Source organism: Kogia breviceps, chromosome 4 (genome assembly GCF_026419965.1).
Source record: "Kogia breviceps isolate mKogBre1 chromosome 4, mKogBre1 haplotype 1, whole genome shotgun sequence".
Taxonomy (NCBI): domain Eukaryota; kingdom Metazoa; phylum Chordata; class Mammalia; order Artiodactyla; family Physeteridae; genus Kogia; species Kogia breviceps.
In genome coordinates, this window is record NC_081313.1 from 50839508 (window position 1) to 50862972 (window position 23465).

At 35.9% G+C, this 23465-nt stretch overlaps 1 protein-coding gene across 2 annotated transcripts in view; it reads left to right on the forward strand.

The window, feature by feature from the left end:
- The window catches only part of RGS7BP (regulator of G protein signaling 7 binding protein), a 121989-nt gene that overhangs the window by 53214 nt on the left and 45310 nt on the right, over positions 1-23465 (forward strand). The window lies entirely within an intron of this gene.

The following is a 23465-nucleotide window of genomic DNA, read 5'->3' on the forward strand; positions in this document are numbered from 1 at the left end:
AAAGGACCTAGAGAAAGAAGAACAAACAAAACCCAAAGTGAGCAGAGGGAAAGAAATCATAAAGATCAGAGCAGAAATAAATGAAATAGAAACAAAGAAAACAATCACAAAGATCAATAAAACTAAAAGCTGGTACTTTGAGAAGATAAACAAAATTGATAAACCATTAGCCAGACTCATCAAGAAAAAGAGGGAGAGGACTCAAATCAATAAAATTAGAAATGAAAAAGGAGAAGTTACAACAGACACTGCAGAAATACAAAGCATCCTAAGAGACTACTACAAGCAACTGTATGCCAATAAAATGGACAACCTGGAAGAAATGGACAAGTTCCTAGAAAGGTATAACCTTCCAAGAATGAACCAGGAAGAAATAGAAAATATGAACAGACCAGTCACAAGTAATGAAACTGAAACTGTGATTAAAAATCTTCCAACAAACAAAAGTCCAAGACCAGAAGGCTTCACAGGTGAATTCTATCAAACATTTTGAGAAGAGCTAACACCTATCCTTCTCAAACTCTTCTAAAAATTTGAAGAGGAAGGAACACCCCCAAACTCATTCTATGAGGCCACCATCACTCTGATACCAAAACTAGACAAAGATACTACAAAAAAAGAAAATTACTGACCAATATCACTGATGAATAGAGATGCAAACATCCTCAACAAAATACTAGCAAACAGAATCCGACAAAACGTTAAAAGGATCATACACCATGATCAAGTGGGATTTATCCCAGGGATGCAGCGATTCTCCAATATACGCAAATCAATCAATGTGATACACCGTATTAACAAATTGAAGAATAAAAACCCTATGATCATCTCAGTAGATGCAGAAAAAGCTTCTGACAAAATTCAACACCGTTTGTGATAAAAAATCTCCAGAAAGTGGGCATAGAGGGAACCTACCTCAACATAATAAAGGCCATATATGGCAAACCCACAGCAAACATCACTCTCAATGGTGAAAAACTGAAAGCATTAAGATCAGGAACAAGACAAGGATGTCCACTCTCACCACTACTATTCAACCTAGTTTTGGAAATCCTAGCCATGGCAATCAGAGAAGAAAAAGAAATAAAAGGAATACAAATTGGAAAAGAAGAAGTAAAACTGTCACTGTTTGCAGATGACATTATACTATACACAGAGAATCTTAAAAATGCCACCAGAAAACTACTAGAGCTAATCGATGAATTTGGTAAAGTTGCAGAATACAAAATTAATGCACAGAAATCTCTTGCATTCCTATACACTAATGATGAAAAATCTGAAAGAGAAGTTAAGGAAACACTCCCATTTACCAGTGCAACAAAAAGAGTAAAATATCTAGGAATAAACCTACCTAGGGAGACAAAAGACCTGTATGCAGAAAACTATAAGACGCTGATGAAAGAAATTAAAGATGATACCAGCAGATGGAGAGATATACCATGTTCTTGGATTGGAAGAATGAATATTGTGAAAATGACTATACTACCCAAAGTGATCTACAGATTCAATGCAACCCCTATCAAATTACCAATGGCATTTTTTGCAGAACTAGAACAAAAAAATCTTAAAATTTGTATGGAGACACAAAAGACCCCGAATAGCCAAAGCAGTCTTTAGGGAAAAAAAGTGGAGCTGGAGGAATCAGACTCCCTGACTTCAGACTTTACTACAAAGCTACAGTAATCAAGACAATATGGTACTGGCACAAAAACTGAAACATAGATCAATGGAACAAGATAGAAAGCCCAGAGATAAACCCACATGCCTATGGTCAACTAATCTATGACAAAGGAGGCAAGGATATACAGTGGAGAAAAGACAGCCTCTTCAATAAGTGGTGCTGGGAAAACTGGACAGCTACATGTCAAAGAATGAAATTAGAACACTCCCTAACACCATACACAAAAATAAACTCAGAATGGATTCGAGACCTAAATGTAAGACTGGGCACTATAAAACTCTTAGAGGAAAACATAGGAAGAACACTCTTTGAGATAAATAACAGCAAGATCTTTTTTGATCCATCTCCTAGAGTAATGGAAATAAAAACAAAAATAAACAAATGGGACCTAATTAAACTTCAGAGCTTTTGCATTGCAAAGGAAGCCATAAACAAGATGAAAAGACAACCCTCAGAATGGGAGAAAATATTTGCAAATGAATCAATGGACAAAGTATTAATCTCCAAAATATATAAACAGCTTATGCAGCTCAATATTAAAAACAAACAACCCAACCCAACAATGGGCAGAAGACCTAAATAAACATTTCTCCAAAGAAGACATGCAGATGGCCAAGAAGCACATGAAAAGCTACTCAACATCACTAATTATTTGAGAAGTGCAAATCAAAACTACAATGAGTTATCACCTCACACCCGTTAGAATGAGCATCATCAGAAAATCTACAAACAACAAATTCTGGAGAGGGTGTGGAGAAAAGGGAACCCTCTTGCACTGTTGGTAGGAATGTAAGTTGATACAGCCACTATGGAGAACAGTATGGAGGTTCCTTCAAAAACTAAAAGTAGAATTACCATATGATCCAGCAATTCCACTACTGGGCATAAACCCAGAGAAAACCATAATTCAAAAAGACACATGCACTTCAATGTTCTTTGCAGCACTGTTTACAATAACCAGGTCATGGAAGCAACCTAAATGCCCATCGACAGACAAATGGATAAAGAAGATGTGGTACATATATACAATGGGATATTAGTCAACCATAAAAATGAATGATATTGGGTCATTTGTCGAGATGTGGATGGATCTAGAGACTGTCAAACAGAGTGAAGTAAGTCAAAAACTGAAAAACAAATAAATAAATTAACGCATTATGTGGAACCTAGAAAAATAGTACAGATGAACTGTTTTGCAGGGAAGAAATAGAGACACAGATGTAGATAACAAGCATATGGACACCAAGTAGGGAAAGCGGCGGGGGGTGGGTGGGTGGTTTGATGAATTGGACAATTGGGATTGACATTTATACACTAATGTGTATAAAATTGATGACTAATAAGAATCTGCTGTATAAAAAAATAAATAATGGCTTCCCTGGTGGTGCAGTGGTTGAGAGTCCATCTGCCAATGCAGGGGATATGGGTTCGTGCCTCAGTCCGGGAAGATCCCACATGCCGCGGAGCAGCTAGGTCTGTGAGCCATGGCCACTGAGTCTGCCCGTCCGGAGCCTGTGTTCCGCAACAGGGAGAGGCCACAACAGTGAGAGGCCCACGTACCGCAAAAAAAAAAATTAATTAAATTTAAAAAAAAAAAAAACAAGGGACTGTTGTAGATTAAAAAGAGATGAAAGAGACTTAACCTTGTGTGATGAGCCTTTATTGATTCCTGGTTTAAAAATTTTTTTAAGTTATTTAGGGACCCTTGATAAAATTTGCAAGCATATTAGATAGTATTAAGAATACTTTCTGTATTCATTATAAAGTTAATTTCTTTATGAATCAATTTCTGTAGCTATTTGTTTATTTAGCAATTAAAGGATAAACATACTAAGAAAAATAGCTTCAACAAATGTTTTTGAAATATGTTTATAACTTACCTTTATGGTTTTTACAAATCAGTAAAAAAGGTAAACACTTTGTGAATAAAATAGGCAAAGGACATGAAATCCCAAATCATGAAAGAAATAAATTGATCAGAAAATTTGTGGAAACATTTCTAAGTTTCTTGGTAATCAAAGAAATGCAAATTAGATCACCAAATATTGGAAAAAATTATGAAATCTAAATATTACCATAAATGGCTGGTAGAGAACATAAATTAGTTTAATCTTGATGGATGTCTATTTAGCAACATAAAAGCCTTGAAAATATTCCTACCTTTCATATAGTGCCTGTTCGCCATTTGTATGTTTCCTTTTGAGAAATGTCTCAGCATTACTTGTCATAGGGAAATGCAAATCAAAGCCACAATGAGATATCACCTTATATCTGTTACTATGACTATTATTAAATGACAAAATATACCAACTATTGATGAAGATGGGGGAAAAGGGAACCCTTGAACACTATTAGTGAGAAAGTAAATTGGTACAGCAATTATGGAAAACAGTATGGAGGTTCCTCGAAAAATTAAACAAAGAACTACCATATGATCCAGCAATCCCACTTCTGGGTATATATATATATCTAAGAGAAATGAGATCCAGTATCTCAAAGAAATATCTGCCATCCATGTTCACTGTAGCATTATTTATAATAGTCATGACATGGAAATAACCTAATTGTCCATGGATGGATGAACAAATAAAGAAAATGTGACATGTGACATTTATTTAGGGACTTCCCTGGTGGTCCAGTGGTAAAGAATCTGCCTTACAACGCAGGGGACTCAGGTTTGATCCCTGGTCAGGGAACTAAGATCCCACATGCTGCAGGGCAACTAAGCCCGCACCCCACAACTACTAAGCTCGTGCACCTCAACTAAAGAGCCTATGTGCCGCAAACTACAGAGCCCACATGCTCTGGAACCTGCATGCCACAACTAGAGAAGAGAAAACCTGCACACCACAACTAGAGAGAAGCCCAAGTGCTGCAACGAAGAACCTGCAAGCCACAACGAAAAATCCTGCACACCTCAACGAAGATCCCCGTGCTGCAACTAAGACGACTCAGCCAAAAATAAATAATCTTAAAAAAATGTTTATTTATCACACATATGCCATATATACATATATATAATGGAATATCATTCAGCATTAAAAAAGAAGGAAATTCTGCCATTTACCACAACACTGATGAACCTAGAGGACATTATGTTAAGTAGAATCAGCCAGACGCAGAAAGACAAATACTGCATGATCTCATTTATATGTGGAATCTAAACAAATTGAGCTTATAAAAGGAGAGAGTAGGATGGTAGTTGCCAGCAGCCGTGGAGTGAGGGAAATGGGAAGATGTTGGCCAATGGCTACAGAATTTAATTTATGCAGGATGAATAAATTCTGAAAATCCATTGTACATCAATGACGACTACAGTTAACAATACTGTATTTGTGACCTTGAAATTTGCTAAGAAAGTAGATCTTAAATATTCCCACCACACAGGCACACAAATGGTAACTATGTGAGGTGATGGATATATTAATTAGGTTGATTGTGGTAACCATTTCATAAATGTATACATATATCAAAACATCACATTGTATACCTTAAATATATATAATTTTGGTCAATTATGCCTCAATAAAGCTGTAAAAAAAATTCCCACCTTTCATTCAGAAATTCCAGTTGTAGTGACTTATCCCAAGGAAACAGTCATGCATTTTTTCAAAGATTTGTGGATATTTTCCTTAAAAAGGAATTCTGTGGGTATATTAACACAGAAAAGTGTTCACAATGTAACATTATTCTTAAAGCAGCTTACAAAATACTAGTTATGATATGATACCATTCATTCTAAACTTATGAATTTTATACTTATATATTCACTAAGCAAAACATATGAAAAATACAGTAAATTACTGTGTGGAATCATGGGTGACTTTTTTGTCTTCCTTAAAGTTAATTTTCAAAGATTCTAGGATGAGTATGTGTTAATTTCTTATTAAGGAAAAAATGTTACCCTTAAAAGAGTGACCTATTGGGTAGCTTTGCCAGTCTTTTGAGAAAAGTGTTTTCTACTTCCTTTTGCTACACAGAAAAGTGTCCAAACCCTACTTGATTGTAGCTCCTGCTGTATTTCTGTCTGATCTAACTCTGTATCGGTATAAATGTGAAGTACTTTCTCACACATTATCTCCACAAAACCCTATGAAGGCATTTGAAATAAGTCTGATCTCATACTTTTATAATTGAACAAAGAGAAGGTCATAGGGATGAACTGCCTTCTTTACTTGTGTCAGAGGAGAGGGGTGGGGAGTGGGGGATTAGGGCTCCTGACTTTTCCTGGGATCCTCAGGAGTTGTTTTTTTAAGCAGTTATCTAGGAAATGCATCTTGCTAACAAAGCCTATTGTGACTGGTTTGTTATTTTCAGGGACTGACTCATGAAACCAATATGACTATACCATTTACTGAACATCACCTTGAAAAGAACCTAAATATTCCTTTCTGCATGAATTTCAAAATGAGATAATTTTTGTTGTTTAGAAACAATTTCAGACTTCTTAAAAAAGTTGCAAAAATATAGTGCAAAGAATACCTGCATACCCATTGTAAATATTTTATTCACTCGTAAATATTTTACCCTATTTGCTTTATCATTATATATGTACATGTCATTATGTATATGATTATTTTCTGAACCATTTGAGGGTAAGTTGCACACATCATGGCCCTTTATGCCTAAATATTTCAATGTATATTTCCTAAGAATAGGGCTACTCCACATAACCACAGTATAGTTACCAACTTCATAAATGTACAGTGAAACAAGAATCATCTAATCTATCATCTATAGTCCATTTTTGTCAGTTGACTTAATACTGTCTTTTACAGCATTTTCTCCTTTTCCAGTACAAGCTCCACTCTAGGTCAGGTATTGCATTTAGTTGCCATGTCTCTTTGGCTTCCATTAATCTGGGATAGTTCTATAAACTATTTTGGGTCTTTTATGACATTTCCATTTTTGAAGAATATAGCCCTCCCTTTTTAGTAGAATGTCTTAGCCTGCTCAGGCTGCCACCCAACAACTACCATAGGCAGACTGCTGAAACAACAGAAATTTATTTCTCACAGTTCTGGAGGCTGGAAGTCCAAGATCAGGGTGCTGGCATGGTTGGGTTCTGGTAAGAACACTCTTCCTGGCTTGCATATGGCTCCCTTCTCCCTGTGTCCTTACATGGCAGAGAGACAGAACAAACTCTCTCTAGTGACTCTACTGATAAGGGCACTAATCTTATCAGACCAGGATCCCACCCTCATGACCTCATCTAACTCTAATTATCTTCCAAAGGCCTCATCTCCAAATACCAAAACCTTGTGGGTTAGGGCTTCAACATATGAATTTTGAGGGTACATAAACATTCAGACCATAAATAGAACATTCCTCATTTTGTAAAACAAACACACTTTAAAATATATTAAACATGAAGCAGCCTAAACCTATCAAAATAGTATTTTCTAAAGCAATTAAACCAGAATAAAATCGCAATTTCTCAAACCAAATGCTCACTGAAATGATATTCTATTTTGTTGAAACTCCAGTTATTACCACCTTGTCTCTGTATTGGGACTTCCATTTATTTGTTACCATCGTTCTAGAATGTGACCCCTTTTGCCAACACAATACTAAAATAGACAAAGATTACTCTCTACAGAAACGTACTTTGTCTTAAGGATGTTTATGGGAGTCAGCCTATATCAGAACAATAGAGTGTGCTTCAATTCATTTTCAGACATCAAGTATTCAGAAAAAGTATTTCAGATCAGCACTTGGCTAATAAAACCAAAGGGATTTTTTTTCCCATGCAGCTTCTGATCTTTTTTAAATCAGCATCATACAGTGTGTTTTGCTGCAATTTTTTGTGAAACATTGCATCTTTCTTTTCTTTCATTATATATTAAGCAATTAATATTGAATTAATTAGTCCATTACATATTAGCATACTATTCTTTGTAGTTAATCTAAAATGCTTCACTTTTTAAATTTAAGGACAATTTTTCAAGTCTTCCAATTAAGTATCATCTGGTTCACAAATAGTTTCTTTTTAAAATGTATTTGTTAACCTGACATCCTCATATTAAGTTTACCAGTGTACCCAAACAGTATCAGGTTAGCATACGATCTCCATGTCTGATATCTTACAAACTTGACCTTTTCTCCTTAATCAGAATCTGGATATGCACCTTTGTCAAATATTTTTGAAAAATCAATGCATCTCATCCCTTATCTACAGAGTTCATTTTCCTTATTTTTAAGGTATATCTTAAAGCAAATTACCTCCACACTCAATAAACTATGCTTTTGACAATCACAAAATGATGATAATGTGGTCCAATGTAAAAAGTATATCCCCTGAATAACAGTTCCCCAAATGATATTTTAAAATATACATATTAGGAAAATTATCTTTTTTTATTTTTAACTCCTTTTTCTTCTATCAATTCTGATTATTTTTCCTAAGCAATATTTTCTAAATAGCCTTCCAAAATTCATTCAGTTTTCAGCCTATATTAGCTACTTATGACATATTTTTGATTATTTGGCCTTTCAAGTAGAATGTATATTACTGCATTCCAGGGCTTTTTCCTTTTTCTTTTCTTTTCTACTCCCCCACCCTTTTATTTTTTTATTTTTTATTTTTTTTTGCCTTTGCACTAATTTCTCAACAAAGCAGAATTTTTCTTTGCTTTTGTAAAACAAAATTTTTAAAATATAACTGGCCTAATATGCCTAACACATCTTCATTTTTAATTTCTTCTACACATGAAGCAATTATGTGATCTGATTCAACGTAATCAGGAATCAGAATTTCTTCTTTGTGGTCTACATCAAATTCTTACACCTGGGTCTAAATTTAAATTGAAGATTTTTATGGACTTTTAAATGTTGCTTTTTTCTTTCTAAGGTGTCTGTTGATGGTTTTATCAATTTGGAGGCTTTTGATTCTGTTTTGAAGTAATATGGTCATGTTATAGTGGTAAATGCTCAGATAATCTTAAATCAGGGTATTTTTGTTTCAAGTTTCGTATTGTTCAAAGAAAAATAAATGATCAGGATTCACTTTTTTTCCTCTTTTTTTCCTCATGGCTTCCATGGAAGAATCAATGTCAAATTCAAACCTGCAAACATAACACTTTAATGCTAGTTCTTACATTAATGAATCTCTGGTGCTCTTGTTTTTTTAGCTTTTTTATCTTCTCTTTTTGGAGTTTCACAGTTAATCTTACAGATGACCTAGTATTACTTGAATTTGTAGACCTTCCTTTCTTCCTTCCTTCCTCCCCTTCCTCCCTTCTTTTCTTCCTTCCTTCTTTCTGTGGAAAAGGTAGTCCATACATAGTGTACCACCAGCACAAGTAACCACAATGTTTACTTGACTTGGCCTTCTAAGAAATTATAACCAGGCTTTACTCTGTGTAGTGTAAAAGCAATACTTCTCAGGAATCTACAGATAAAGTCCTGCTGAAAATGAGAACAAGCTTAAATTGTAAAACACAAAGAACCCAGCAAAGGTAAGAATAACATGCAAAATAAACAGTAGGATTTTAACTCTCCAAGAACTTTAGTTAATAGCATTACCTGATAATGACTTAGAGTATGCATGTCTTAAATCATGATAAAGGCACAAAAGAAGAATTAAAAACATGGGACAAAAGAGGGTATGTAGAAAGACCAACTATATTTGGAGAAGAACTCACTCCAGATATGAAAAATATGATCCTTAAAATGAAATCCTAATGGATAGATGATAAACAGCTAAAAAGAGTTAACCAGAAGATGGATCTAAGGAAAATGCTGAGAAAACAACAGAGAAAACTACAGAAAATATAAAAGAGGGGTTAAGAAGACATGAAGACTAAAATGAGACAGTCCAACATATTTCTAATAAGAGTATCAGAAAGAGAAAATAGAATGGAATGATACAACAGGACCCAAGGAAAAAGGAAGACCTTAAGAGCAACCAGCGAGAAATGACATTACCTACAGAGGAACTACAATTAAACTGAAAGCAGGTTTCTCCACAACAAAAATTGAGGCCAGATGCCAATGGAATAAAATGTGTAGCAAATAATAGGCACACACAAAAAAAAAATGAGTAAAAAACCTTGCTACACTTCTCAGTGGATTGTTTTCTTACGAACTGAATGAGCTTCATATATTATACAAACATCTTTGTCCATTTTACTCAGTGCAATCACTGGTTGCATCTTTCTCTTGTTTTAATACTAGTTTAGTTTTTATACAGGCGAACCTGTTAATCTAAACTAAATTGTTTTAAAACAATTGCTTTAGAACAATTTAGTTCTAAAACTAAAATTGTTTTAAACCCTCAAACAAGAAATTGTAAGTAAAAATGCAGAAATATTTTAATGCTTATTTAAAAAATACAATGGAAAAAATTGTACTGAAATTCTAGGGGACACAAATTAGAAAAAAAAAGGAGTATATAAAATTAGTAGGAACTATTGCCAGAAATAAAGAAATACATTGCATGGGATTTATAGCAAAGACTTCAGCCTAAAATAGACAAAGGGCATAAACACACAATTGGAATAAGCAAACATGAAGGAAAAGATTCAACTCTGCTAATAGGTGATAAAGCACATGGTAAAATAACATATAAAATCTTACACGGTGTAAATTAGCAAAAAGTCAAAAATAATTACATCCAGGTTTGATAGTTCTGCAGTAAAATTGGTATACTTATATAATGCTGGAGGCATAGAAATTTAGATTTATATAAAATTAAAAATTCAGGAAGGACTGGGAGTTTGGGAATAGCAGCTGTAAACTATTATATATAGGATGGATAAACAACAAGGTCCTACTGTATAGCACAGGGAACTGTATTCAATATCCTGTGATAAACCATAATGGAAAAGAATATGAAAAAGAATGTATATATATGTATAACTGAATCCAGCAGAAATTAACACAACATTGTAAATCAGTTATACATCAATAAAATTTTTTAAAAGTTAAAAATTCAGTTCCTCCATCACCTTAGCCTATTTCAGGGGCTCAGCAGCCACATGAAGCAAGTGGCTACCACACTGCTCAGCAAAGAAGACTATTTCCATCATTTCAGGAAGGTCTGCTGAACAATGCTGCTCTGGAAGACAGACATTTGGTTTTTTTAACCCTCATTACCATGTTGAAATTATTTAAAATGGGAAAATGTTTACGATAGGGTGATAAGTTAAAAAAAAAAAGAAATACAAAATTGGCCTACAATTATTTTAACTGAGTAAAAGCAAATACCCAGATAGTCAAAGTTTAGAAAATTTGTCATGAAAATTAACTTAGATACATTAAGATGTGGAATTTGGGCATAATTTGTTTTTCATCTAAAAATGATTTTTACTTTGTCATAATACTATTTTCTCATTTTCAGAGAGCAAACAAATATAATATTGCTTGATGCTTGGGAAAATTGCCTTACAACTTCTGACTCTGTTTTCTAAGTCTTTCTCTTGGCTCCATGTAGACTGGGTGATTATTTTTCTTTATCCTTGCTATTATCTTTGACATTGTTCCTTTCTGGTAGAACACTGCATGCTTGACATAAAAAAATCCGTATGTGCCTCTGTGTGTGTGTGTGTATGTAAAAGCAAGGACAGAATGGTGAAAAAAGATAAACATTTCAAGATTTGTATCTTTAATTAGACGACATGTTTAAATTGCAACAGAAATTGCCTTTCATAATTCACAGTTGAGGGAAATGAATGTGTATATATCACTAAGAGACTTCACATATTCATGTTGGGAAATGTAACTTAAGCACACACTAGTCAAAGTAATCAACTTGGAAAACGAATGACATTCTTCACAAAGAGTAGCTGCACTGTTTATAAAAAATAAAAACAAGACAGAGAGAAATGGTAGTGTAAAAATTAAATAGAAATTAATTCCTGTCCACCCAAACCCCTGGGAAAGAATGGGCTATATTCCATGTTTCACTGCAGCTTTAGCAGCCAGCATGCATAACCTTCCACCATGAAATGTAGTTAAGTCCCCACACAGAATTGTCCCCATTGGTCCTTTCCCTCTGTCTTCGTGTCAGCCAGGCTTCTATTATTCTTCCATTTCCTGCCTGGATCAACTTTTCCTGTTTCCCTGTTACACTCCGCCGAAGGATGTTTCACACCCTTGTGCAATTGCTCTTGGCAGCAGGTCCAGAGAACACAAGCAGGATTTTTACCTTTCACAAAGACAGAGAGGAGCGGTCTTTACTTTGCACTGAGACTGCAGGCCCCTGTCCATGCTGCAGCCTCACAACCTTCAAGCAGTTTTCACCAGCTGTAGGCACTTTTGGTTTCTGTTATGAGTCTCTGGAATATTAGTAGTGTGAGCTGGAACGTACTTCTGTGCATTCCCTGCCTTTCCCACTGGCTTCCAAATGAGAACCCCTGTAAGGGATTTGTTCAGAGCAGGAGGTAGAGGTTATTATCCTTGCCCTTGTCCGAACAGTGTCACTTTCCAGTCATCTCAGCATTTGGGGACTCTTTGTTAACTCATTACTAATTTGTAAAGTCGATGTTACTGCCTTTCCTTTGGTTTGCAATAAGATGTCAGTTTGTATTAAGAATGTTGTGATGTGAGTTCAAAGACAAGAAATGAAAGAAGGCCAAAATGAGGCAAAACTTTTAAAACAAGACGTTTTTAAAATGAGGATAAAGCCTTGCCCAGTAAAACCTGGAGAGCAAACCAAATAGGGTTTGCAACTTGAATGCTCACCCTCCAGGAGGCCTCTCAGAAGAATCTGCCAAGCCATGCTTGGCTTCTCAGGGGTGTCTACCACGTGGGATGCAGTCCTGGAACCTCCCATGGTCTTCCATCTGCTTAAGTTTGAGCTAAGGTGTGGGTTTGGATCTACTTACTAAGATTTCCTTAATGTGTATCTGGAATGTTATCTGAAAACGTTTTTCTCTCTATGTGCCTGGAACATACTTGGATTCCATTAAGCGACTCTTTTGCTTAATGAAATCAGCTCTGTGGCTGTGTGTTATGATCTGGGGGATCTCCATAGGGTCATCTGCTTTAAATATCAACCTTTCTACTGGCCATTACTATTGCTTCTTTCCATTGGATGCTGCATACCTTCCCTAAGGGGTAAGGCTGTATTAGGCTAACCTGTTGCACCTCAAAGTGTGTTTCCTAGATCAGCAGGGAACTTATTAGAAATCAAATGATCAGGCCACAGCCCAGACTCTAGGGATGGAGCCCAGCATACTATGGTTTAACAAGCCTTTCAAGTGATTCTAATGCACATTAAAGTTTGAGAACCTCTGATCTTAGCCTGTGGGCTTCAAACGGTGTGCAAGATGATCTGAAAGAAAATATTATAACTTTATATTTTATGGTCTCTTTTTCTAATTTCTATTTTTTTACATTTTAATATGCCCAATATGTTAATATCATTATATATGTATGATTTATCAACAAACACATGTATAGTAGGAGTGCATACTTAATTTTTGTATGGATAGGGATGCATGATATACAAAGTATGAAGACTACTTGTCTAAGTATAACATTTATTTTTTTATTTTATGGTACGCGGGCCTCTCACTGTTGTGGCCTCTCCCATTGCGGAGCGCAGGCTCTGAACGCGCAGGCTCAGCGGCCATGGCTCACGGCCCAGCCGCTATGCGGCATGTGGGATCTTCCCGGACGGGGGCACGAACCCGCATCCCCTGCATCGGCAGGCGGACTCTCAACCACTGCGCCACCAGGGAAGCCCTAAGTATAACATTTTAAAACTCTTACGGTCTAAGTCGGCTGAGCCATAGCCACCAACAATGTCATATATTTGCATTAATATATTTATCTCACTGCTCACTTCTAAAATGCTTTGCAAATAATCTATAGTGTTTATTCCTCCTCTTGTGCATAGAACTCTCACATTTATAATAAAGTGGTAAAAAGAGCCCTCTGCATTGCATGCTGGAGACTTCTCCCTCTCAGTAGGCAAAAGAGAGAATAGTGACGGCCCATAAACAGCATCAAGGGCACCACCCCATTCATGTTTGTGCATCAGAAAAGAGCACAAAAAGCCAGAAAGAGAACTCCATACCCAATAGTTAACACACCCTTTCCCCACTCTCATTGCTCTGATTAGATGGAGGGACCCCTGGGGGCTTAGGGGACACAATGTCCTCATTGGCAGTCTTCCCCACTCCCTCCACATACACCAGCTCGCACTAGCCTGGCGTGCATCCTGTGTTATACACTTATGCTCCCTTAGTGTTATGCATTTCCCTGAGCCAGGCAGAAAATATCACTGTGCACTTATTATAAATGGAAAAATTGAAGAACTAGGAGTAGGGCCAACTTAAGCTACAATAATTAACGGCCTCAACAAAGAAAAAGTAGAAAAAAAGTTACTTCATTCCTAGCACAATATTTTGCATAAAGTATGCTCTCAATAACTATGCATGAGATGAGTGACAAAGATATAAATACAGTTCGGTTCCTGAGCACTCAGTTCTGGTAATATTACAGAGTACTTAAAAGCATAAATTTAGGTTTGAGTCTTATCACTGTGTTTACAATTAGTTTGACCTTGAGCAAGTTCCTTAACCTCTCTTAAACTTCATTTCCTTCAATCGGTAAGTTAAGGATAAGGACAGTTAACTACTTCACAGATTCATTGGGAGAATTAAATGAGATGTAAGTGCTTGGCATGGTATCTGGCACCTAGTAAACTCCCATGAAATGTTCTTTTTATTGCACTTTGCTAATGCTGAATAAAATGCCAAGAAATAATAAAGCGAGTTCCTACCCTCAAGTCCTGTGACAGTGAAGCCCACTACCCTTTTTGGTTTTTCCTAGCTAAAGGCTAATGATCTTACATAACTCATACTATTTTGAAAATCAGAAGTAATGCCTCTATTGGAGAGACTGACCTAAAGATTTGTTAATCACTTTCTCCTGCCCATACGTCTGTCTGCTTGGAAGAGCTATTTCTGTTCTTGAGCTAACTATTGGCAGGAGTGCAGAGTCCTTTCATTCTGTTTCACCTAATGGCACATTATACTTTACCATTAAGAAAGAAAAAAAAATTATATGCAGATCTCCATGATGGAGCCATTAAGGTGAAAACCCGATGGCAGTAAAATGATACCACATCAAGGAAACAAAAGACTGCAAGTTTTCTGTCACTGTTCAGAAAAACTGTCTTATGGGAGACTTTACAATATGTTATTATCAAATAAAAACACCATAGGATAATGATGGGAGTTTCCACGAACTCTTAAAAAAGGACTCCAGAAAAAGTAATGCTTTCCTTTTTTTTTTCCAGATTCTCCCTTTGTTAATAGCAGGAAATCAATACATATTATTTGAATTAATAATTAAATAGGAAAAAGGCCTGTAACAAAGTTGTAAGTATGTCTAGGCATTACATGCAGAATTGCCTCCCTGGAATATTTCCCCCATTCATTTGTACTTGTTAAGACCATATAATTCCCATCTATTATTTCACTTAAATCTTTTCGATAATGCTATGAGTCAGGTATTACTATCCTAATTCAGTTTCTGAGGCACTGAGAGGTTCAGAAAGTTGCCCGAGAACACACAGGTATAAGTAATGAAATCAAGATCTAAACCCAGAACTGTCTGATGCAGGACCACTTATGCTTTATATGGAGGTTGGAAGGTGGTCTTTATGTTAATATTTTTTCTTTCTTTGAGAAAACGTGAGCTACTGCTGTAAAATGGACTCTCCCCCTCAGGTAGTCAGATTACCATCACTTCCTTCACTGACTTGACCACTCTGAAGGTACTAGCCTTGCCCCTTTGAGAACACTACATGTAACACTTGGATTCATATGTGGTCAGCCTTGAGTGTTCAGCTTCATTCAAACAAACATGGATTGAGAGCCTTCAGTGAGCCAGGCACTCTGCTAGGTGCTTGGGGAACAGAAGTAATGGATAAAACTTCCTGCTCTTGGGGATATTAATCCGGAAGGAAATATACCAAAACATTAATAATGGATACCTCCAGTATTAGTATAAGTCATCCTTTCCTTTTTTTTTACTTATCTACATAAAATGTCTGTTAATATGTATTATTTTTATAAAACAGTTTAAAGAAAAAAAAAGAAGGCTGCAAGAAAGGAAATTCTTAAGAAACCAATCTCTAATTGTGAAATGGAGCTGGTGATGGCAGAACCAAGCACTGTAATTCCAGCCTCAGCTTCTTCATATCATGTAGGCACTACTTTTTAAGGCTGCCTTGGGGAACTGTTTAATTTAGAACGTACTATGTACCAGACAATCTGTTAAGTGTTGGAGGTTATGAAGATAAATAAGACAGACTTTCTGGCCTCAAGGAATTTATAGTCCAGTGAAAAAAACTCATGGTAGTATATGATATTTTCCATGTGTATAGATACTGGTCTCTTCTGTTTGCATAAAGCTTTTGCCTTTTTGTAGAAAATAGCTGTTACATCTGTCTTAGAAACGCACATTAACATATTGGCATGAAGTGTCATCTTTTGAGAGTTACACAAAAAATACAAATTATCATTGCATGCCAATAGAAAGACAGAATGACACGAGAGAATCCCATTAGGTATAATATTTGAAGGACTTCTAGCATTGGGTAGGAGTCTGAAGTTGGAAAAGTAGACTGCAAAATGCTAAAAAAGTTCTAACTCTTCTCAAAATCCTTCATGTAAACTGAAAAATGAGCCAGAGAGCTAAACTGGCAGCACTGAAGCTCTGGCACATAGGAGGAGCTATATGTATTTGCCATTGTTATTTATATGATAAACAGATGCCATCTTTCTACCCTTTTCCTAAACGCTCCCCAAAGAGCCTTCCTGGTTTAATCGTTTTGTGAGGCTAAAAAAAAAAAAAAAGAAAGAAAGAATTTCAGGCCTGTGTGAGCTATATTTTGGACTCTCATGATGTTTTGTCACCTCTCAGGCCATCACTCTAGATAAAGTCTCTCACATATAAGAGGAAGCCACAACCACAATGGATTTGACAATTAGTTACTCTATAACTATACATATTAGTATATGTAACTATACTGAATTGTCGTCATTAGATAGTAAAGCATTGATCAATACTTTGTGCCATCCAGTTAAATGAGATGAGGAAATTTCTTTTTCTTTTTATTAAAAACTCTCTTTTGGATTAATTGAATGAGTTAAATTTGGTCAGCCCAGTTACCTCAGGTTGTTTTAAAGTCATGTCATTGTTCTGGCAATACTGATGAAGGCTGAAGCTTTAGCTAAAGAAAAACACAGCATCACCTAGCTTAATGACATAATTAAGAACAAGGAGCTAAATGCCATTTAGATAAACCAACAGTTTAATATGTTGAACCCTACAATTCCAGTGGATAAAAGCAGGAATTAACCAGTTGCTGCAATTAATGACCCAGACTTTGAATATAATGAAAATTAATGAGCTGAATTCTTTCCAGTGTAACACACAATCACTGAATGATAACTGATCTTTGAAGATCATTGCTACCAGGTGAAAACAATAAGCATTAGAGGTTGAAAATCTTGATTTTTGATGCAAAAAATATTTTCTAATTAAAATGTGGAAACATACATATACTTCTTTAATTTAAATATAAATGTAAATATGTATATACATATATATTTAAAAATAAACTGATCCTAGCTAGTCAGTGGGATAGGGCTGGTTGTCGCCATGCAACCCATGGTGCTGACTGTCATCTCAGCTAAGATTCAAGAATCTAAGACTCAGACTCCACCAGCCACAGGCTTCCATCTGCTAGCTGTAAGAATCACAAGACCTGGAGAGCCAAGGCTTAAAGCGCTGTTTGCAGACCCCACATAAGTCCCAACCAGAGACCATAAAGAGAAAAACATTGAGAAAATCAGAGGGGAAAATGGAAAGGCCAAAAGACTCTCAAGCCAAAAAGGACAGAAGGTTGGGAGAAGAAGCCAAGACAGAATAAGATATTTTATTCTGGAAATGGAAGGAATAGTGCCTTGTAAATGTTGGTTTTCTCCTGATCAATAAGCATGAGTTTCAGGTATCAAGAAAAGAAAGTTAAGATGTTCAGCCCATTAACTCCTTCAACCTCAGATGCCCTGGGATATGCCCCAAAAGGCCCTTCAGCATCACAAAGGTCACCACCTACTCCCAGCTCTCCTCAGTAATGCCTTAAACAGTAACATTTAAGATGAATAAAAGATGATTTACAATTCAATAGTAATATTTTCAGTCTTCTTTCATTGTAAGCATCACAATGTCAGGAAACTGATGGCTATTGATTTTTTGAAAGTGTTTAAATATAGGTTTTACTCTTTAAATAGGAAAAAAAATGAACAAGGTGCTTGGTAATGCTACCCGTTATTTATCAACCTCTCAACTGGGTCATGGGGAAATGTCAAAGGTCCTGCCAGAGGGCAAACCAAAACAATAGGGAGATGAAGACCAGAATATAGCCCTAAATCATAAAAGGTGCGGCCCCTCTGAGGCCTGTTGCTTTGCAAAAGGTATGCAAATAGCTACCAAAAGATAATTCTGTCGCACTACATGTTTTACTCTGCTGTTAAAAGTCAAGTTTCATTTCTGACTGAACCTTTGATCCAGACTAGTGTTCAGTGCCCAGGAAAGTCAACAAGCCATATGTTCCTGTGAAACTGACATTCGTTGAAGTGAGGGGATTACTGCAATTACTTCTTCAAAGGCTCCTGGGGGAACGGAACTTGCTATGACTCTCTATGAAGAAAATACAGGAGGTTGCCACTTAAAACACAAGTTTCATAAAAATTCACTAAAAGGAAGATTATGAGAAACTTAGAGACAAAAGAGAGAGTCAACTATTATTATATAAAGATACCTGGAAAAATATCTTGTTTCTGTTCTTCTGCTTAACTGGGCTCCTCTTTCTACTGCAGAGCTTATTTTGGTATGAAAGCGTATAGTCATTTAGTAGGTACCTGCCATCTGTTCTGTGTTTATGAACTTGCATAGACCCTGTAATTACATTTAAGAATTTGAAACCTAAACTAATAACCGGGTCGCACACACAGACACACACACTTGTGCCCTCTCTGCCCTCTGACTATTCACTGATTATGTAAACTCATGGAGCCTCCTTGAGAAATCTCCTTTATGAAACCGCATGAAGACTGGGCTCTGAAGCCCAGAATTAGGATATATCCTTGTATAAGTGGAATCTATCTGAGATGAAACCACTGGGGGTATTTGAAGAGATATCGTAGAGATCACTATCCTAGGGTAGGTCAGTTAATCCCTTTCCTCCCTAGCTATTTGCTCTGAAAAATAAAGCAAGGAATATCATCCCTTTCCCTCATCTCACTTGGTTCCTTGAGTCTTTCCTTGCCATTTGGCTAACAGCCAACAACAGAGGTGGTTCTGAGAAGAAAGACTTGGATATATTTTCTGCAACAGGAGTTCTGGTTTCCATCTCTGCTAGCTGACAACCCCCAAGTGTTTATCTGTCATCACCAAAGTCTGTGAAATGCTGAGTGGTTGTCAATGGGGTCACACCTTTCTTTCTCAGCCTAAGGTATGTTTATTTAACCAAAGTCTCCTTCAGCTCCATATATGGTAGCTGTAAACAAATAATGTTTTAGAATAGCAGAGAAGTTTTAATACTAAAGATTATACACAACCATAAGGCTTGTATGTAAGATTATACACAACTTTGATGTATTTAGATGGATTGCAGTCAACTTCTAACAATCCTTCACAGTTTTTACTTGTTTTCCCATACATGATCTCATTTGATCTTTGCACCAACCTTGAGATACTTTGGTCGTGAATAGTTGTTATGCCTAATTCACAGCTGAGGAAACTGAGTCTTGGAGAACTTAACTTGGTTTTCCTACAATCACAATTCTACTCAGCAAAGTCTATATTTAGAGCTAAGCTTTCTGACTCCGGAAACCATTTTCCTTTTATTATGTCTTTCTGCCTTCATCTAAATATATAAACCACTGCATTAGGGACAGACTTTCAAAGTAACAAACATTTTGCTGGTTTTTAAGAAGCTATTAGCAGCTGCACAAAACACCAAGTCTGGCCAGCTTGTCAAAAGAGCAGACGGATGCAGGGCCAAGGCATTTCATAACCAAAATCCCCAGTAGGCTAACCCCTGAGTTTGACCTTACTAGTCATAAAGCTTCCCAGTTGTTATGTTCAATTTATGCCAAGTTATACTTGCTTTACTACACATCTATCTGTATGTTCATCCCTCTATCTCTCTGCAATCTGTATTATTTTTCTGAAGTTGCAGACATCAGGAAACTTTACACCTAAACAGTTCAGCATGCTTATCTTTAAGTGGAGTTCAATATTTGCCTATGGTTCTTTTTTAAAAATTTCATTTATTTATTATGCCTCAATTGAAAGGGTTAAAAAGGATAAAGGAGAGGAAATACAATATGTAAATTATAACTTAATTTAAAGCCATCTTAACAACAACTTCCGTGTGAAACATGCTTTAAAACATCTTAATACAAAATTAAGGAATAAGTGTTTTGTAATATACTGAAAATCTCTCTGACTACAATTTTCTCTTTCTTTCTTTATGCTTGAGTAATACTCTCCAGGTACATGTTGCAAAAGCTTCAGGACAAACTTTGAACTCATCCGTACTTTCCTTTATGAAATATCACTGCCTATGGTTCTTTTATAAAAAATGAAATTTGCATATAATCCAATGTACAAATCTCAAGTGTACCATTCAATAAGTTTTGCCAAATGTGTACACCCAGGTAACTCAAACTTTCATCTAGATATGTAATACTACCCTCACTCTAGAAAGTTCCCTCTCATGCCCCTTTCCAGTCGATACTCTCTCCACCACTGTTCTAATATTTATCACTATGGATTAGTTTTATCTGTTCTAGAACTTCATATAAATGGAGTCATACAGTATTTACTCTTTTGTATAAGGATCTTCTCACTCAAGATTATGTGTCTGAGATTTATCAGTATTGTTTTGTGTATAGGAGTTTACTCCTTTTAATTATTGAGTATTATCCTATTGTAGGAATATTCTAGTTTCTTTTTTTTTTAATTGAAGTATAGTTGATGTATGATATTCTGGTTTCTTTATCCACTTTCCTCTTGACAGACACCCAGGCTACTTCTAGTTTTTAGTTATTCTAAATAAAACTACTATGAACACTCTTAAAAAGATCTTTTTATGAATAGAGTTTCAATTCTCTTGGGTAAATACCTGGAAGTAGAATTGCCAGATCATAGGGAGGTATATGTTTAGTTTTATAAGAAACTTCCAGAACTTTTTTCAAAGGCGTTGTACCATTTTAACTCCTACCAACAATGTACAAGATGTTGTTCCATATCATTATCATTTGGCATTGTCAGTCTTTTTTAATTTTAGTCATTCTGGTGGGTGTTCATCATATTACTTTTGAATTATAAAATAAGAAAATTCACATTAGAGAGCATTTCCATTATCAAGAGGTGACTTAGGCAATGTCTGTGTTCATGTCCCCCTATTACTACACCAGTGCAGGTCTCTTAAGTCCTAATATTAAGACATTAAATCCTGTTTCTCATCCTTAAAGAGGTGATTGAAAGATTCATAACTTGGCAGTTATTTTAAAAGTTTTTGGATTCAACCTGAGCTCTAAATCACTAAAATATTGTCGAAGTTAATTTTTAGGGTGTTTTTCTATTAATACTTAGGCTTTCAAATTAATCAAAATGATCAGGTTAGCTCCTGACTTCTGCTTAACAGAAAAATAAATAAATAATCACACCTAAGTCACTAACTTATGAAATTTCTTTCACTGAATTAAATGAGCATCACCTCAGGGTGACTCTCATAGACCTCAACTGGATTAATAAGAGTAAATAATTTTAGACTAAGCATCAGTCACACATGCTAAAGTTACCTCTAAGTTAAGTTGCTTCAGTTCCTGGAGGAAGTATGTAGGCCTAATTTTGTTTCAATGTGAAATCTCCCCTAGGCCTTATAGCTTATCCCTAGGAAGTTTCAAGTTTCCACATTGCTGTTTTCTTGACATTTCCTCCATTCTCCAGGCTCTGACTCTTGCTCACTTGTTACAAAAATAACCTAAATGCTCTTAATTCTTCTCAAAAATGTATTTCAGCCCACTGATCATGACATTAGACGTATTATAACCCATTCAGCAATTTTTCTTTTAATGAACTTTTAGTAATCAGTAGCAGTAATACAGCTTAGAGCTCTTAAAGTGGGAGAAATAAATTGTACAAGACCTGAGGCTAATGTAGCCTAGTCAAGGCATTGGGAAACACGAACACTAAAGATAACTTGTCCACTGCTCTTGGACTAGTTTCTTTCTTTCTCTATACTTCAATTTTCCAAGATGTTAAAAGATAATATATGAGCATATGTAAGAATTTTTCAACCAGAGAATTTATAACGCAACTTTAGTATCAATTAATTTTTGTTAGGCTGATTTGGCGGCATCCATTCAGTGTCCTCCCATAACATGTAAGAAGGGCAAAATGGTTCCACAGTTTAGAGAATCTCCGTTGGTTACAAAGGCATTAAGAAGTTGGCACCCAGGGAAATGATAGGAGTTAGGCATTTTAATCTCTGTTCTGACATGCCTTTTTTCAAAAGCACGTAATACATTGCTTTGTCTCTCACAGTCCAGCTGTAAAATAATATATTGGCTCTAAAGATTTGTTAATACAGTAAGCATTTGTTTAAATTACATAAAATGTCATATATATATGAAGTTTGCATATTTTGGGAACTAAACCACAAAACACATATTTTGTACTTCTGAAAATAAGAATACTCCATGGTTTAGAATGATACTGTACTGGCTAATTGTCCCATTCATCTAATGTACAATACATACCACAGACTCCTTATAGGTTTTTTTAAATCTGCATATGAGCCACTAGGGCCAATGTTATGTGTAGGTGAAAATAAGCAGCTATGATGGAGATGATGAAGCAGCACAGAAAAGACCTGCCTGCTTTAAAATATTTTCCCTCTAGCCTGTCTTTGGGATAAGACATTACCTTCAGATTTTTCTATCAAAATCAATGTATTAGCAGGTAATATACAAGGATCACTTTTTATTATATGAACCACTGATGCCCATTATTCCTTCAGAGTCTAGCAGGGCCATGAGGAGAGGGGAGGGGACAGATGCAGAGACATTTTGAAAGGCTGAAGATGATATGAAATAATGAGGCGTTGTGTGTTTGTGGCAAAGGGATGGGGGAGAACTCCGGGGAGCAGGAGGATAGCTTGAGGGTGGAAAGCACCTGGGGGAAGAAGCTCTGCAAGAAAATCTGGGACTTTCGCCAAAGATATACTTGATTCCAGTGTTGGCCTAGGGCTGGACCCATGAGACACAAATGAGAAAGTAATGTAGGCTCTTATTTTTCAGATAAAGCCAAATTTTGCATATAAGCTCTTTTGAGGTCCTTTGTTCTGACACAGGAAAGACATAAAATAACTTTGCAGGCACCATTCATACTCAGGCAAAGAATTCTCCATTTTCCTGTGTTATATAAGCCATATCGTTGAATAATGCTGGCTCATCTACTAAATAAGTATTCAAAAGGTAAACTTATTATCACTGTAAAGTGCTATGAAAATACAAATTCTTTATAGTGTGATTCCAGAACTTAAATAAAAATAAAGCCACCATTTTTTTTCTGATAATAGCCCCTGACATTTTGCCACTGACCACTTTACAAAGGAATCAAATCCAAATGCTGCATTGTTTAGTCAGATTTCATTGCATTTTAAATGAACGGAGATAAAAATAAAGATAACACATTAGGACATTTGACACAGTTCCCTTTTAGACTTCTTTCATTTCTAATCTATCTC